Source organism: Pteropus medius, unplaced genomic scaffold (assembly GCF_902729225.1).
Source record: "Pteropus medius unplaced genomic scaffold, Ma_sr-lr_union100, whole genome shotgun sequence".
Taxonomy (NCBI): domain Eukaryota; kingdom Metazoa; phylum Chordata; class Mammalia; order Chiroptera; family Pteropodidae; genus Pteropus; species Pteropus medius.
Genome location: NW_024342542.1, coordinates 1,564,996 through 1,582,586, shown reverse-complemented (window position 1 = coordinate 1,582,586; position 17,591 = coordinate 1,564,996). Strand labels below are relative to the sequence as shown.

At 38.1% G+C, this 17,591-nt stretch overlaps 1 pseudogene; it reads right to left on the bottom strand.

The window, feature by feature from the left end:
- Positions 1–10,360: 10,360 nt before the first annotated feature.
- On the bottom strand, positions 10,361–11,496 carry LOC120605501 (repressor of RNA polymerase III transcription MAF1 homolog; annotated as a pseudogene).
- Positions 11,497–17,591: the final 6,095 nt, after the last annotated feature.

Here is a 17,591-nt window from a genome sequence, read left to right as displayed (position 1 = left end):
GTAGGAAGGATCAGAGGAAGGTCACTAGGTGAGCGGGCCTAGGTGAGGGGGCCTCAATATGCTTCCACTTGTATTTATTACATGCTTTCTCTGCCTATAAGGAGAGAGTCGAAAGTTCTGCTTACTCGTCTGTCATATAACCTCCATTTCCCATTGTCCCTTTTCTATTCGGATCTTCACCATTCAGTGGCTAAAATTAAAAAGATTGACAATGAATACCACATATTGATGAGAATGTGAAACAACTGGAACTTCCATGCATTATTATTGGGAGTGTAGAATGGTACAACCACTTTGGAAACAGTTTGGTAGCTTCCTATAAAGTTAAACGTAGACATACTATGCAAGCCAGCAGTCTCACTCTTCAGTACTTACACCAGAGAAATTAAGACATGTCCAGTGGTGTGTTAAATGTTTAACAACCAGCTGTCCAGAGGAAAAAGCTCTAATTTGTATCGTTTGCCACCATGGCTTATTTCAAGCTGCTAATATGACATCACTGAACCAGAGTTGAGAAGACAGTCACAAAATCAGCTCTGGTGAGCTGGTCACAGCATGCAGTAACAATATATACATGCAAAAAATTGTACTCAAATGTTTATATTAGCTTTATAACAACAACAACAACAACCAGAAATAGACCAGGTGTCCAATAACAAAAGAATTGAGAAAGAAACATAACAATGGGATCCTGGAATACTACTGTTAACCTAAAATTATAAGGCCAAAGTGAGAGGCAAAAAGCATTTATTTGAGATATAAAGAATAGCTATTAAGAAAGTACTGATTCAGGCAGAAGCCCAAATAGTGTTCCGATTAGGAGGCAATTCAAGGGGTGTTTATGAGAAAGGGAAGGGGAACAATTACATCAATAGAAGGAAGGCATTTCTATAAGTGCAGATAAGTTAACATAGTGATGCTAATTATAAAGAATATTTTTAACTTTTCAGTCCATTAGTCATAATATCTGCTTTCATGTTATCTTTACAAACAATTGTTTGGGATTCAATGCTGCTTTAGGTCCAGTCCAAAGGTTATTTTGCCCAGTTTACACATTCCAAAGTTTTGAGGAGTAAGGTGTGCAAGGCAATTCCTCTGGGATGGCAGCTCTGACTCCGTTTTAAAGTGGCTCCATTTATATTATTTTTTACACTACTCAGCAATGAAAGGCAAAAAACTACTTCATGTTTCTATGAATCCTACAGACTTAAGGTCCAGCGGAAGAAGCCAGACACAAAAGAGAAATACCGTATTCCACTTGTATGAAATTCTAAGCCAGGCAAAACTAACGTATAGTGAAGGGAATCAGACTAGTTGTCTTGCAGGAAAATTACTGAGAAGGGCATGAAGAACTTTTGGAGATGACTGGACAATTCAATATACATTTATCAAAATTCACTGAACTTTTTACTGAAAAAAGTGCATGGCAAAAAAAATGGCTTCAAACATAATTTTAAACATTTCGATTTCTTACAAATTCTTATTGGTTATAGATTTTTTTTTCAAAAAATCTCTTTTCTGAAATTCAATCCCTGGAGCCACCATCCCCACCTTCCAGTGCAGGAGCCCTGGCGCCACGTAGGGTCAGGAACAACTGTTAGAGCTCAGTGACAGGCTCCAAAATGCTTGCCAAAAGAAAATATAATTTGGGGGGTAGGGGGAGTGCATTTTAAATTTAAATTCATTTGAATATTATTTGTTTAAAAACTTTAATTTCTAGGCTGCATTGAATAGTTACAAAAAATTGAGCAAAAGCCAACATGCCTGGTGGAGGGATGGAGTGTGGAGAGATGGAGTGTGGAGGGTGGCCAGGGCTCACTCAAGGGCAATGCTTTCTCCCTCAAGGGCTCACTCACTCCAAACCCATCCCAACTGGCACTACTACAACCAAGTACTTTACAGGTACCTGACAAGCCCTGAAGGCTTTTAAAGTGATTTGAGTTATCATCATCATCATCATCATCATCATCATCACATTAAAACCACCAGACATACCATGTATAAAAACAAAAATTAAAACCTGAACTAGCTGATTATGGTTTTCTGACATTCCCCTCGAAATTATCCACCTATAAATTTTAAATGATTTTTAAGTAGTTGTTGGTTTTATTATTGATTTAAAATTCTTAGAAACATGCCTGGAAAACGTAAAAATCTGAAGTGATCACTAACTGCTGTTGTAATCCTACCCATTTTACAGCTGAACAAATTGAGATTCAGGCAGCCCTAACCGGAGGGACAGAGAGAGGGTTCCGGCAATTTAAGTTTGGTAAAAAATGTATGAACAAAGGCGCAGGCCACGGGCACCACTTTGAGGAGTCTTGCGCACCTGAGGCTCTCCTCTAAACCCGCCACCCCCATTTCAAAACGCCACCGCCCTCGCCCGCCCCTGCCACCACCTGGAGAACGCTACGTATGCGAGCCCACCGTACAGCCTCCCTCTCAGCTATTCATTTCGTGAGAGCTGACAGCGCACAAACCAAGACAAAGCTGGGCACCCCACTGGTCTAACTCATTGGCCTCAACTATCGGCTCCTCTAGGCCACCGCTGCGGTCTGAAGGGAGCCACTTTGCACTCCAGGCCGCCAACAGACAGCGAGGTCAGCCAATGGCAATGCAATGGAGGGCGGGCTTTGGGATGCCATGGGCATTTATGGGCTCTACTTCACCTCGGCATTTCGAGTAGGAAGACCGCGGAGTTTGTAACTCCGAGGAGCAACTGGCAGACCAATAGCTATGCACGGGAGGTGGGCTTTGGGCCTTCCCAGCCAATGGAATTAACTGTTCCATCTAAAGTACAGACTGGAAGTTTCCATGTCTGAATAGTCCTTGAAGAGATTTTTAATCTACAACACTGGGGTCAGAGTGTAGGAAATTTACAAGTAAATGAACCTAAACATTACTGTTAACAGTCTTTATTAAAAAATCTTTCCTAACGAAATGCATTGAACAGTAATTTGAATTTGCTACCCCTGTGATCCCAAATTGGTAAAAACAGCAACAGCAGCAACAACAAAAACATTAAACCAGAGTTTTTTTGTTTCCGATTAATTTTTTAGAAGTTCATTATTTGCTATGTATGATACTTCCATGTTTTCATAAAATTAAAAATGCAGATTTGTATATTTTCAATTTCCAAACCCAAAGATCAGACGAATAGAAAAAAATATTGTCAATTACTTTTCAATAAAGCCGAGGGAAAAAGAAAAAAAGACGAACTAACCAAATAACAGTCCTGTAATCTTTTTATTAAAAATTTACTCTGAAAAAAATTTTACTCTGATGAGGAAATCCTTTGGTGAGTATGATTATTTCTTAGAAATAAAAGTCAAGTATGAAAATATTTAATAGTCAAGCAAAGGGATCAATATAAACCTACAAACTGAGCAATGAGATGCCATGGACAGTGACAACCACCTCTGCCCCTTCCTGGTAGCTCCCTTAGTAGGGATAATAATTCAATATGGTTCTCAATGATTTTTTTAAGTATTTGATTAATTAATTAATTTAACAGAAAGTAATGTACCCAAAAGAAGTGATTCTGAAATGTCTACTTTTGGTTTTCACCAGAAATGCATTTGGTACAGATTTTCTCAAAGTTAACATTTATTCCAAGCACATAAACACTGACCCACAGACCCATCATAGGTGAAAAAAAGGTTTAGTATCCGTTGGTCTACGTCACACATATTTGATAAATCTCTATTCGATTTACAAAACCACTGTAAATGAGATTTCAGACAAATGTACTATAAATAAATTTTCACTCTTTCTGGAAAAATGACCTACATGTAGTCTTTGCTATATTATTCTTGATGTGATACACATATTATATATAGTCCTTTGTATGTATAAAATAATTCCTTACAGTTTTTGTTCCACTCATGTAAGTGTTGTGTACCATCATGTGATATGAGAAAATCAATTCTGAAGTTACCCAGAATGCCTTAGGACTTGATCACTTGTCTAATTAAAGTGTGTGAGTATCCCTATGTCTGGCAAAGTAACTGTGTGACCTTGGAGGAGTTGTTTCCCTTCTCCATGTCTCAGTTTCCTTAACTTTAACATTTTTTAAAAATACTTCTGTCATAGGGTTGTTGTAAGATTCTGTGAACTAATCTATATCAAACTTTACATAATGCCTATACACTGACTACGCAGTAATTATTAGCTATTCCTGTTGTCACTATCATTGCTATTGATATTATTAAAGTATCAAAGCAAAGATCTACGTCCCTTGGCAGAACCTGTTGTATGATTCTAGTTCAAGGACACTGCCCAGACAACAAGAAATTAAACATCCCATAGAATCCAATATGAAGGCTAGTTTCATTTTAGAATTCTCAGTCCCAGCATTGACAGATGTTTTAGCAATTCTGGTGACCTGCAGGTACCTAGCACAACCAGTGCTATGACCTTGGGAAGGTCTGCTTCTTTCCTTCCCTTTCCTTTTCACAAATACTCTTCAGAAAGTTGATGAAATTCTCTTTTATCCTAATTTTCTGGGAGGTTTTTTTTTTAAATCAAGAATGAATGTTAGATTTTGTGAAAAGATTCTCTGCACCAATTTAAATGATCATAGGGTTTTCTTCTTTAGTTTGTTATTGTGGTCATTGTGGTGAATTACACTGATTGATTTTCAAATGTTAAACCTATTCTTCATTCCTGGGATAAAACCCATTTGGTATAATGTATTATAATGTATAATATAAATATATATTTTATTTTATTTTATTTAGGTGAGGCAACCCTTGGTTGACCTCACAGATTGCAAGGACCTTGTCAGCTTACAATCCTTTATTTTTTTATTTTTTACACCTACAGCACCTAGGTGGTCTCCCATCCAAGTACTAACCAGGCCCGACCCTGCTTAGCTTCTGAGATGAGATGGAATTGGGCTTGTTCAGGGTAGCATGGCTGTAGACTAAATACATATTTTAATGTTATGGAATTTGATTTACCAAAATTTTGCTTAGAATTTTTGCATCTCTGTTACTAAGGGACATTGGTATATAGTTTTCTTTTCTGGTAATGTCTTTGTCTGATTCTGGTGTAAAGGTAATACCGGCCCCATAGGATGAAATGAGAGGTATTTCTATCTCTCCAAATTTTTGGAAGAATTTGTGTAGAAGTTATCATTTTCTCCTTAATATTTGGTAGATTTACCAGTGAATACATCTGGGCCTGGAATTATCCTTGTAGGAACGTTTTAAACTACAATTTCAATTTCTTTAGTAGATATAGGGCTACTCAGGTTATCTTCTGGGGTGTGCCTTGGTTGAATTTTCCCATTTCATCCAAGTTGTTAAGTGTATTGCCATAAAGTAGTTCATAATATTCCCTTATCATTTTTAATATCTGTAGAATCTGTAGTCATGTTATTTCTTTCATTTCTGATTTTAGTAAGTGGTGCTTTTTTTCCTCATCAGTCTGACTAGAGGTTTGTCAGTTTTATTGATCTCAATAACCAGATTTTTGTTTCATTGATTTTCTCTATTTTTTCCAGTTTTCTGTTTCATTGAGTTCTACTTTGATCTTCCTTCTGTGTATTTGGGGTTAATTTGCTCCTCTTTTTCTAGCTGCTTAATGGGGAGGCTGAGGTCATTGATTTGAGATCTTTCTTCTCTCTTAATATAGGTATTTACCTTAAATACTGCTTTAGCAGCATTCCACAAATTCTGATATATTTTCATTTAATCTAGCTAAAATTTATTAGATTTCTTCTTGTTATTGGTTTCTGCCTGCTGGATCTGTCCATTTCTGAGAGAGGGGTGTTGAAGTCTCCAACTACAATAGTAGATTCATCTGTTATTGGTTTCTAATTCAATTTCATTTTGGTCAGAGAACATACTTTGTATGACTTTAATCCTTATAAATTTATTGAGATTCTTTTATGACCCCAAATGTGGTCTATATTGATATATGTTCCATGTGTACTTGAGAAGAAGATATTCTGCTGTTGTTGGGTGGACTGTTCTATAAATATTAATCAGGTCAAGCTGGTTTGTAGTGTTGTTATAAACCAAATTGTGTTCCCCCAAATTCATATGTTAAAGCCTTAATCCAATAGCCCAATAGCCCTTAATAGCCCAATGTGACTATATTTGGAGATAGGGCCTTTAAAGAGACAATTAAGATTCAATGAGGTCATAAGGGTAGAGCCTTAATCCCATAGGACTGGTGTCCTTATAAGAAGAGGAAGAGATACCAGGGATGAGCACACACAGAGAAAAGGCCATACAAAGACACAACAAGAAGGTGGCCATGTGTAAGCCAAAGAGAGAGGCCTCAGGAAAAACCAAACTTGCCAACACCTTGATTTTGGACTTCCAGCCTCCAGAACTGTGAGAAAATAAATTTCTGTTGTTTAAGCCACCCAATCTGTAATATTTTGTTATGGCAGCTTGAGTAAACTAATATAGTATTGTTCTACTACTGTATATCCTTGTTTATTTTCTATTTGTTGTATTAGCCTTTGAAAGAGAGGTATTAAAATCTCTATTTCTCCTTGCAGTTCTATCGGTTTTTGTTTCATATATTTTGAAGCAATGTTATGAAGTGCATACATGTTTAGAATTGTTATATTTTCTTGATTAATTGACTGCTTTATCATTATGAAATGACCTTCTTTTCTGTGATATATTCTTTGCTCTGAAATCTACATTGTATGACACAGTATTAGCACAGTGTATCTGATCCCATTCTTTTAACTTATTTCTGTGTGTTTCTTGTAGGCAGCATATAGCAATGTCTTGCTTTCTTATCCTATCTGATAGTCCGTGCCTTTTAATTTGGGTGTTTAGACCATTTATGTTCAATGTGATTACTGATATAATTAGGTTTGAGTCTATCATATTGCATTTTCTGTTTGTCCCATTTGTTCTTTGTGTCCCTTTTCTCTCTGCCATCTTTTGGATTGAATATTTTAATGAAGATTTCACGTTATGTCCATTGTGGACTTTGGAGCTATAACTGTTATTTTAGTGGTTATTTTAGGCTTTATAGTAAATATTTAACTAATCATAGTCTAGAGGTTATAGGATGGGTCCTGGATCTGATGGATTAGTGCCCTTATAAGAAGAGACTACTAGAGAGCACTCACGAACTTTCTCACTTTCTCTCTCTCCATCGCTCCCTTCTTCCCTTCAAGTGATAATATATCACTTCATATATAGTAAAAGAACCTTGCAATTGTATACTTTCATTTCTCCCGTCCTGAGATTTATGCTATTGTTGTCATGCATTATACTTTTACATATGTTATAAATCCCATAATACATTATTATTTTTTTTTTGCTTAAACAGGCAATTTTCTTTTTAAAGAGATTTAATAATACAAAATCTTATATATTTGCCTATGTAGTTATCACTTCCAAAGCTCTTCAGTCCTTTGTGTAGATCCAGACTTCCACCTGGTATCATTTGCTTTTTGCCTGAAGGACTTCATTTAATATTTCTTGTATTGCAGGTCTGCTGGTAATGAATTGTTTCAGCTTTTGTATATCTGAAAGCTCCTTTATTTCTCCTATTTTTAAAGTTAAGCTTTTAAAAATTAAAACTGTTTAAAAATTAAACTTTTCATTTTGAGATAATTGTAGGTTCACATGCAGTTGAATCTACATGTGGATCTCTGATGAGAGATCCACATACTTTTTTTCAAATTTCTCCCAAAGGTAACATCTTGCAAAACCATAGTACAGTATTTCAACAAGGAGATCTCTTCAACTCAGGGAGTCCACCAGGCTTCATCTTGAGGCAGTCAGCTGGGACAATGACAGCGCTCACATTGTTTATTTCCTGTTTCTCATGGATCACTTTCCTTCATTGTCTGCTGTCCAGTGTCTTAAAAACCATTATTTCATTTATATTGTCTGAGATTTGAGGTTCTCTCAGGTGGAAGGTTATATTTGGCCCCTGTTACTTCATCTTAGCTGGAAGAAGAAGTGCCTGCTCCTTGAAACTTCTGTGTTTTTTTTTTTTGTTTTGTTTTTTTGTTTTTTTTACCCTGGCAGGAGAAAATTTTCTACACAAAGCATCCTTCCTCTTGAGAAGGCTTGTTTGTCATCCCTGGGTTTAATTCTAGCTTAGCAGTTAAATGCTTGATATAGAAAATGTCTACGTATATAATATGCTTAGCACAATATTCTGTCATCCAGCTATTTTATATGAAACATAAATACCTTCAGGCATAAAGAGAATATTCTATGGGCCTTCTGAAAAAATGTTACTATATTGTTGAATTCCATCTGCAGCTTCAATATTTTTACCAATATAAATTTTAACAATATATTTATGGGGAACATGTACATTTGGCTTGTTATTTATGGTAGAGAATGAAAGCATCTTAACCATATGTTACGGACTGAATGTTTGTGTCCTCTCAAAATTTATATGTTGAAGCCCTAACCCCTAGTGTGGTCGTACTTGAAGATGGGACCTCTAAGGAAGTAATTTAGGTTAAATGAGGTTATAGGATGGGTCCTGGATCTGATGGATTAGTGCCCTTGTAAGAAGAGACTACTAGAGAGCACTCACAAACTTTCTCACTTTCTCTCTCTCCATTGCTCCCTTCTTCCCTTCCTTCCTTCCTTTCCCCCTTCCTTCACAAAGAAGAGTTCATATGCTCACAGTGAGATAGTAGCCACCTATAAGCCAAGAGAAGAGGTCTTAGAATGAAACCTACCTTGCCAGCACCATGATCTTGGACTTCCAGATTCCAGAATGTGATAAATTTCTGTTGTTTAAGCCACTCAGTCTATGTTATTTTGTTATGGCAGCTCCAGAATAATAATAACACCATATTTCTCATTCAAGGACAGGGATCTGGGACCATTTCTTTCCTCTAGATTACACATTTCTGTCTCAGATTCATGTTCTCAATAACTACATCAGCAAAGATGATGTTAGCAAAGAGCATTGGTGGAAAGTAGTCAATTGTCTTTTTATCAGTGTTCCCTTGAAAAATCACTAAAAACTAACAAGTTCTTGGTATTCACAAATGAACACTCACCTGAAAACCTTTACAATTTTATAGATGATGCCTAATTTTCCAGTCTAAATATCATTCTATATCATGGGCACCCTTTTCTAATACAGAAGGAAAAAGAGATGTTTTATAGCATTAATGTAGAGTGAAGTGTCCGAAGTTGGGATCAATCCAGGCAGAGGCTGGCGTAGATGAGGTTGGAGCGAGAGATGAGAATCAGACTCCCTTCATCCCCCTTTGGTCCCAAGAATGAGGAGGCCAAACTTGCCAGGGACAGAATAAGAGGACCTAGACCTGCCTTTTGCATCAGGGCCTAGTCTAGCTCTCTAAACCTCTGTCCACTCCTTTATTACTAGTCTTGCTCCCAAAAAAATGTAATTTGTATTGTAATGTTAGAATAATTTTAATTGACGTTAAAAACATATGATGTCAAAGCTATTAATGTCACAGAAAGGTGAGTTTCTCCTAAAATTTTCTCTTTAAAAGTTAGGAATCCCATTAGAAATGGCACTTCCTAATTCTGAAGAGCAATATTTGCAGTTAGGCCCTAGGACATTTAAGATTCTTCCTGTGACCCATTGTCACCCATCAACTAATGCTTTACTCTCTCTCTCTCCTCCTAAAACCAACAATTACTAAACGTAGTAACCCTTACTGTGCCCTGTTTCCCTAAGGTGCAGGCCCTCTAGTGGCTCTATGAAAGATTTCAACAGAGAGTTTGTCATTTATATTGCACTAAAAATTTCTATTTCAAAAAGATGTGAATATATTACTCTGATATGAAATTTTTCCATTTGTATTAACCTTAAAATTTATGTCATACAAAAGTACAAGAAATAGGAAAGGCAAAGATGATGAAAACCACTTTTATCCTCAATATGAGGTTTTTTAAGGCACAGAAACTTTTATTGGAAACAAACAAGCTGTTTCAAAGTGATACTCAGTGCACACTGCACAACAGGTGAGATGGGGGTACAGGTGGGCTCCAGGAGCTGGCCCAAGCACAGAATGGATGACCACTGGGGACCGCCTGCTGATCCTGGGCCCTTTGGGCTGGAGCGTGCAGGCCCAGACTTGAGCTGGTATAAAATACAAAAATAAACTCTGTGGTCCAGCTGGCCCTGCCTATATCAGTTTGTTTCAGCAAGGCAGTGGCTCTGCACACCAGGCAGGCCCTGTGCTGTCTGTCCAGGCCAGCCACAGTGTGGGAAGCAGAGCCTGTGAGGGTGATTGGTTATCCATGGGCTGGAACCAAAGGGCTAGATGGGCAGATCCAGAGTCTGGCCAGCAGCTGGGAAGCCCTGGGGCCCCTCAGGTGGGCAGGTCCAAGTGCTGGTTGAAGCTGGATGAAGCTGCGGCCTCTGCTCCTTCTCCTCACATACAGATCTCTGGGATTCTGTCCTCCACAGCACTGGGCTCCTGGGGGCCGGCTATTAGTGCCTCCACCTCTGCACCACTCCTCCTCTTCCTCCTCCCCCTCTCTTCCCCCCATGTCCAACTCATTGCCCTCCTCCGAGGGCATGTATGTGGATCTGCCAATGGAGTAGCAGCTGAAGAAGATGACCTGCTTTAGCCACTTGTTGTAGAACAGCAATCCCCAACCTTTTTGGCACCAGGGACTGGTGCTCCTATGAAAGTCTAATGCCTGATGATCTGAGGTGGAGCTGAGGCAGTAATGCTAACACTGGGGAGAGGCTGCAAATACAGGTGAAGCTTTGCTCCCTTACCTGCCACTCACCTCCTGCTGTGTGGCCCGGTTCCTAACAGGCCACGGACCACTACCAGTCCATGGCCTGGGGGTCAGGGTCTCCCGGTTTAGGTAATGTAATCTGTCACCAGCACACCTGGGGCCAGCTTCAGACCACACCAGAGCACCACCCAACCACCTCCACAAATGACACACCCAAACAGCAGACTAGGCAGGCACCACAGTCTGGGAGTTGGGGATCTCTGTTCTAGAAGTAGTTAAAAGACCAGAAACTGTCATCCTTCCTGCAGAGGTCTGAGTCCAGGTCCTGGTTGTAGGTGTAGATGTCACATTCAGCCAGGCAGATCTCCTTTTCCACCAAGTTTCATAGCTGTGGCTTGAAGTCCTCCCAAACGGCTGAGAACAGACTTCAGTTGACTGCATTCTCCATTCAGCTGAGGCTGGGCTCCCAGCTGAACTTGTGGCTGTGGGCAGCGCTGAAGTCGTAGTCTAGGCGGAAGGACTTGTTGAGTGTGGCAATTAGGTAGAAGAGGTAGAAGAGGGCCTTTCAGCTGCACTTGCCGCTGAGGGGTCCCTCTCCTCACCACCTTGGCTCTTGCTCAGTCTGCTGGGGCAGAGGCCAGAGGTCTGGAGCTAAGACAGAGCCTCTAGCATGTATGGTTGGTCCTCTTGGCAGAACTGCTTGAACATGTGCATATCGTCTACCTGCCATCTTACACAAGTAGCTCTCAATCTTGCGGATCATCTGGGCATCTCCGGTCTCCATCGTCACCTCAAAGCTCAAGTTCTCCAACAGCTTCATGTCCTTGGGGTGGAATCCTAAGCTCCCAAGGGCTAATGCTGTCCGTTTGCGCTGTGCTCTGTCTGGCCGGGCAGGACCAGGATGGGTCAGGTCTATTGGCGTTGTGCAGGTGAGAAGTCAGTGTAGGCTCCGGGCAGCGCGGGCTCCTCAGGACCAGAGGGCAGCGCCGCTGCCTCCGCTCAGGCCATGCTGTATCCAAAGGAAGAAGCTCCATGGCGACATCTCATTACTTCTGTCCCTGCTGGCCCATCTGGGCTGTCATCGCAACATAACCTCAAGGTGCCAGGCTATCGCGACCCACCTGCTCGCCGACTGCCTCAGATCGTCCCAGCGAACGAACCCAATATGAGGTTTTAATTCAGGTAAAATCCTTACATTTTTATAGTACCATTTTTTTTTGTTTGTTTTACAATTAATGGGCAGATTTTCAGGCTTCATCAAATAGTCTGATTGCCTTGGTATTTGTACAAAGTAATAGAAATCTAAGTTAGGTTAAAGGATTTTTTCCATTTATATCTTCATCTAAAATGCATGCAGTAGGCTGAAGCTTTGCAACTTGAGATGTAATCTAGATATATGATATTAACTGTATATAATATATATAGTTTTGTTGAAATCAGATACCTTGAAACCAAAAACATCTATCTGATCAGGTAGTTGCAATGTTCGTCATTTCCTTTAAAATCTGATGCACAGGCAGCATGATAGAAAGGTGATATTGCAGGTTGGGTTCTCCAACAAACAGGCTCTACGATGGAATTTAGAGTGTAGACTGTTTATTTGAGAATGTTCTTGGTATCAGTGCACACTGGATAGGGAGAGGCCAGATTGGACATTGAGACAAGTTGAGCTGCTTATGCAGTCACTAGGACACCCTTAGCTGATCACACAGGAAAGCTCTGGAGCTAGGTTGGCTCATCAGAGATTCCCCCAGCTGGGTCGAAGGTAGGCACTTATACGTCCTCCTTGGTCAATCACTGGATGTGGGCTGCCGTGAAGAGGACATGGCCTTTTACAAGAAGGCTCTCTGCAGCTGTGGCAACCTCTGAAGGGGCTAATGGCTGCTGACTGATACCCAGTAGCTGGGGCAACAATTCCTTGCTTCAGGGGGGATCTAGGTGTCATACCAAAGTGTCTACCATAGGTGGGTTAGGGTTATTTTAGCTTTATTGAGGTATAATTGGCAAAATAAAATTTTATCTACTTAAGATGTACAAAATGATTATTTGATATACTATGCATTATGAAATGATTGCCACAGTCAAGCTGTTTAACATACCCATCACCCCGCATAGTTACCACTTTTTTGTGGTGAGAACACTTAAGATCTACTCTCTTAGCAAATTTCAAGCACGTAACACAGTATTATAATTATAGTCACCATACTGTACATTAGGTCTCTATAACTTATTCATCTTATAATGGAACGTTTGTGCCTTTTGATCAACATAGTTGGGTTGATTTTAATTGACACCTAAGACAATGAGGTGTTTTAATTAAGAATTTCCGCAGCATGGACAGTGAACTAGCATTTGATCAGAAAGGCCTTACCCTGGAAGGCTACTACGGGTTATTCATCTATCATTATCTCTGATCAACACTTAAGGCTTTGCTAATGCGAATAATCAGGTTCAAGATATGTGCACCAACTGAATATTTAGAGAAATCTCTGTACTAGCATAAATAAATAGCCAGTCTATTACCCTTTATCTTGATGGATAGCTCCCCGGGCTCAGATGAACATGTGTTCGCATCTCTGTTTCATAGAGAGTGTAGTATCCTTAAAGTCATTAGATAATGCTAAGCTGTTTCCAGTAAAGCTGCACCTATTTATAGTTCCACCAAACTTTAAAATGTTTGACAATCTGTTGGGCATACAGTAATGTCTTATTGTGGTTTTAATTGGCAATTTCCCTGTTACTAGTAGAATAGAGCCCTTTTTCATATGTTCACATGCCACCCGAATGTCCTCAATTAGGAGTTGCTTCTATCGCCCTCTTTCTATTAGCTTGTCTTTTAATATTGATTTGCAAAAACTCTTTTCACATTCTGGATAAAAGGATTTTCATACCTATATATGTTGCAAATATTCTTTTCCATTCTGTGGTTTGTCTCTTTATTCTAATTATAGTATAATTTCATGAACAAAAATCTCTTAATTTAATATAGTAAAACAAGTCACACTTTTATTTAAGATTTGTGATTTGATGTTTTTGTTTAAAATGAAATTCCTTACCACTAAGTTATGAAGATACTCCCCTGTCTTATCTAGTAAAGGCTTTATAGTCCTGCCGTTCTTATTCATATCTATAATTCCCTACAAGTCATGTTTGGCGTATATTGTGAAATAGGGAACCTATTTCAGAGTTTTCCATATAGATACACAATTGGCCCAAAACCGTTTTTTGAAAAGATCTACCCTTCCTCATTGCTCTGTAATAACACCTTGATCATAGAGCAAGGGTCCACGTTGAGCATATTGCTGTGTTTTCCATTCAACTTCATTTATCCACTTGACTATCCCTGCACCATCACCACACGGCCCTAATTTATATACATTCTGACATCTGATGGAACAAGTATGCCAAACTTGCTTTTCTTTGTGAAGAACATCTACACATTCTAAGCTCATCCTTAGCAGATTCTAAAGCAAGAATGAAAATACAGGCCACAGACCATGTGTAGCAATATTTAAAAGTTATAAATCAAACTAAAAATTTAAATATTCCTTCCAACCTTGACAAATAGATTTCATAATGACAGAATAAGATACACACAGTCAAACCTGTAGTTGTTTTTTTTTTTACACTTTTTAAAAGTTAATTTTAGAACAGAATAATTGAGCAGTTATTCTGAGGGATGAGAATTCCATAACTCATCCCTCCTGCCAGTGGTACAGGTTTCCTTTCTTATTAACATGTTACAATAGTGTGGTACATTTGTTACGAGTAATGAACCAGTATTGATACATTATTAACTAAAATTTACATTAAGATTTACTCTTTTTTTATAATACAGTTTTATGGGCTTTGGAAAAATACTTAATGACATGTATTCAGCATTATAGTATCATACTTGATAGTTTTACCACCCTAAAAATCCCTCAAGTTTCACTTATTTAGCCCCTCCCTCCCTTCCCCTGAACCCCAGGAAACTACTGATCTCATTGTCTTTATAGTTTTGCCTTTTCCAAAATGTCACATACTGGGAATCATACAGTATGTAGCCTTTCATACTGGCTTCTTTCACTTAGCAATATGCATTTAAAATTCATCTATGTTTTTTCATGGCTTAATAGCTCACTTCTTCTTATTGTTGAATCATATTCCATTCTATGAATATATCATGGTTTGTTTTCCTATTCAATTGTAGAAGAATAATTTGATTCTTTTTAGTTTTTGCCAATTATGAATATACATGCTAAAAACAGCTACGTGCAGGTTTTTGTGTAGGCATGTAATTGGGTAGTATGGTAAACTATGTTCAATTTTAAAAACTGCCAAAATTGCTCCAGTAAACTGGCTTGCTGCAGGTAATTATTTACATTCCCACATTGCCCATCCTTGTCAGTGCATTTGTTGTCAGTTTTTACTTTTGGCATATCTCAATAGGTGTAGATATTCTATTGCTTCTGAATTTTACCATCTCAATGCCCAGACTAATGGTTTTAATATCTTTTCATATGCTTGCTTGCCATCTGCATATCATCTTTGATGAGGTTTCGTTCAGATAATTTGCCCATTTTAAATTGGGCTGTTTATTTTCTTAATGTTGAGCTTTAAGAGTTGTTTGAATAATTTGGTACAAATCTTTTATCAGGTATTTGTTTTACAAATATTTTCTCCAAGTGTATGGCTTGTATCTTCATTCTCTTAACAGTGTCTTTTTCAAGAGCAAAAGTTTTAACTTTTAATGATGCCCAACTTATCTACTTTATACTGTAGATCTCAAAGTTGAGTAGTCAGTTCTCTGACTTTCTTCTCCAGTATTGTGTTGGCTATTCTGGGTCTTTTGCTGTTCCATTTATACTTTAGAATTAGTCAATATCTACAAAAAAAATTGCAAGGATTTTGATCTATAGATCAAGTTGGATAGAACTGAATTTTTTTAAATAAGATTTTTTTTATTTACCACTTATAGTTGTCATACAATATTATATTAGTTTCAGGTGTACAACATAGTGACTAGACATCTATATAACTCACGAAGTGATCACCCCAATAAATCTGGTATGCACTTGACAACGTACATATTACAATATTATTGACTATATTCTTTTATATCCCCATGACTGTTTTAGGTTCAATATTTGAATCTTATTTTTTCCCTTTGTTTATTTAATGATGGAGTTAATTTCTGCCCCTCTCCTTCCTCCCTCTTCCCCCCTCTCCTCTGGTAACCACTAGTCCATTGTCCATGTCCATGAGTCTCTCTTTGTCCTGTTCCTTTGTTGCTTTTAGGTTTATATCTCACGTATAAGTGATATCATGTGATTTTCAATCTTTTCTGTCTGGCTTATTTTGCTTAGCATGATTACCTCGCGGTCCATCCATGTTGTCGCAAATGGCAGTATTTCATCTCTTCTTACAGCTGAGTGATATTCCATTGTATATATGTACCACTGCTTCTTCAGCCAATCATCTATCGTAGGACACTTTGGTGCTACCATGTCCTGGCCACTATGAATAATGCTGCTATGAACATCGGTGTCCAAATATCTTTATGGATATGAGTTTTCAAGTCTTTGGGGTAAATACCCAGTAGAGGGATTGCTGGATCATGTGGTAGATGAATTCTCAGTTTTTCGAGGAACCTCTAAACTATTTTCCATAGTGGCTGTACGAATTTGCAGTCCCACCAGCAGTGTGTGAGGGTTCCTTTTTTCCACATCCTCTTGAACATTTGTTATTACTTATCCTGTTGACTATAGCTGTTCTAACTGGTGTGAGATGGTATCTCATTGTGATTTTGATTTGCATGTCCCTAATAGCTAGCGATGTTGAGTATCTTTTTATATATTTGTTGGCCATTTGTATGTCCTCTAGGGAGAAGTGCCTGTTCAGGTCCTCTGCCCACTTTTTGATTGGATCATTTGTTTTTTCATTGTTATTGAGTTGTATGAGTTCTTTGTATATTTTGGATATTAGGCCCTTATCAGAGGCATTGCTTGCAAATATATTTTCCCATTCAGATGATTGTCTCTTTACCTTATTGATGGTTTCTTTTGCTGTGCAGAAGCTTTTTAGTTTGATGTAGTCCCGCTTGTTTATTTTAGCTTTTACTTCCCTTGCTTTTGAGGTCAAATTCATAAAATCCTCTTTAAGTCCAAGGTCCTTGAGTTTAGTTTCTATGTTTTCTTCGATGTATTGTATTGTTTCAGGTCCTATATTTAGGTCCTTAATCCATTTTGAATTAATTTTGGTGTATGGTGATAGACAACAGTCTAGTTTATTCTTTTGTAGGTGACTTTCCAGTTTATCCAGCACCATTTATTGAAGAGGCTTTCCTATCTCCACTGTATGTTTTTGGCTTTTTTTTGTCAAAAATTATTTGGCCATATAAATATGGGTTTACTTCTGGACTCTCGATTCTGTTCCACTGGTCTGTGTGTCTGTTTTGCTGCTAATACCATGCCATTTTGATTACTGCTGCTGTGTAGTAAAGCTTGAATTCAGGCAGAGTGATGCCTCCAGCCTTGTTCTTTTTTCTCTGGATGGCTTTGGCAATTCAGGGTCTTTTGTGCTTCTACACAAATCTGATGATGTTTTTGTTTTATTTCGTTAAAAAATACTGATGGGATTTTGATGAGGGTTGCATTAAATCCATATAATGCTTTAGGTAATAAAGTCATTTTAGCTATGTCGATTTTTCCAATCCAAGAACACGGAATATCTTTCCATTTCTTTGTATCTTCTTTGATTTCTTTTAATAGGGTCTTATAGTTTTCATTATATAGGTCCTTCACATATTTCATTAAATTTATTCCTAGGTATTTTATTCTTTTTGTTGCAATTACAAAAGGAATTATTTTTTTCACTTCTTTTTCTGACACTTCGTTATTAGAGTGTAGGAACGCTATGGATTTTTGAACATTG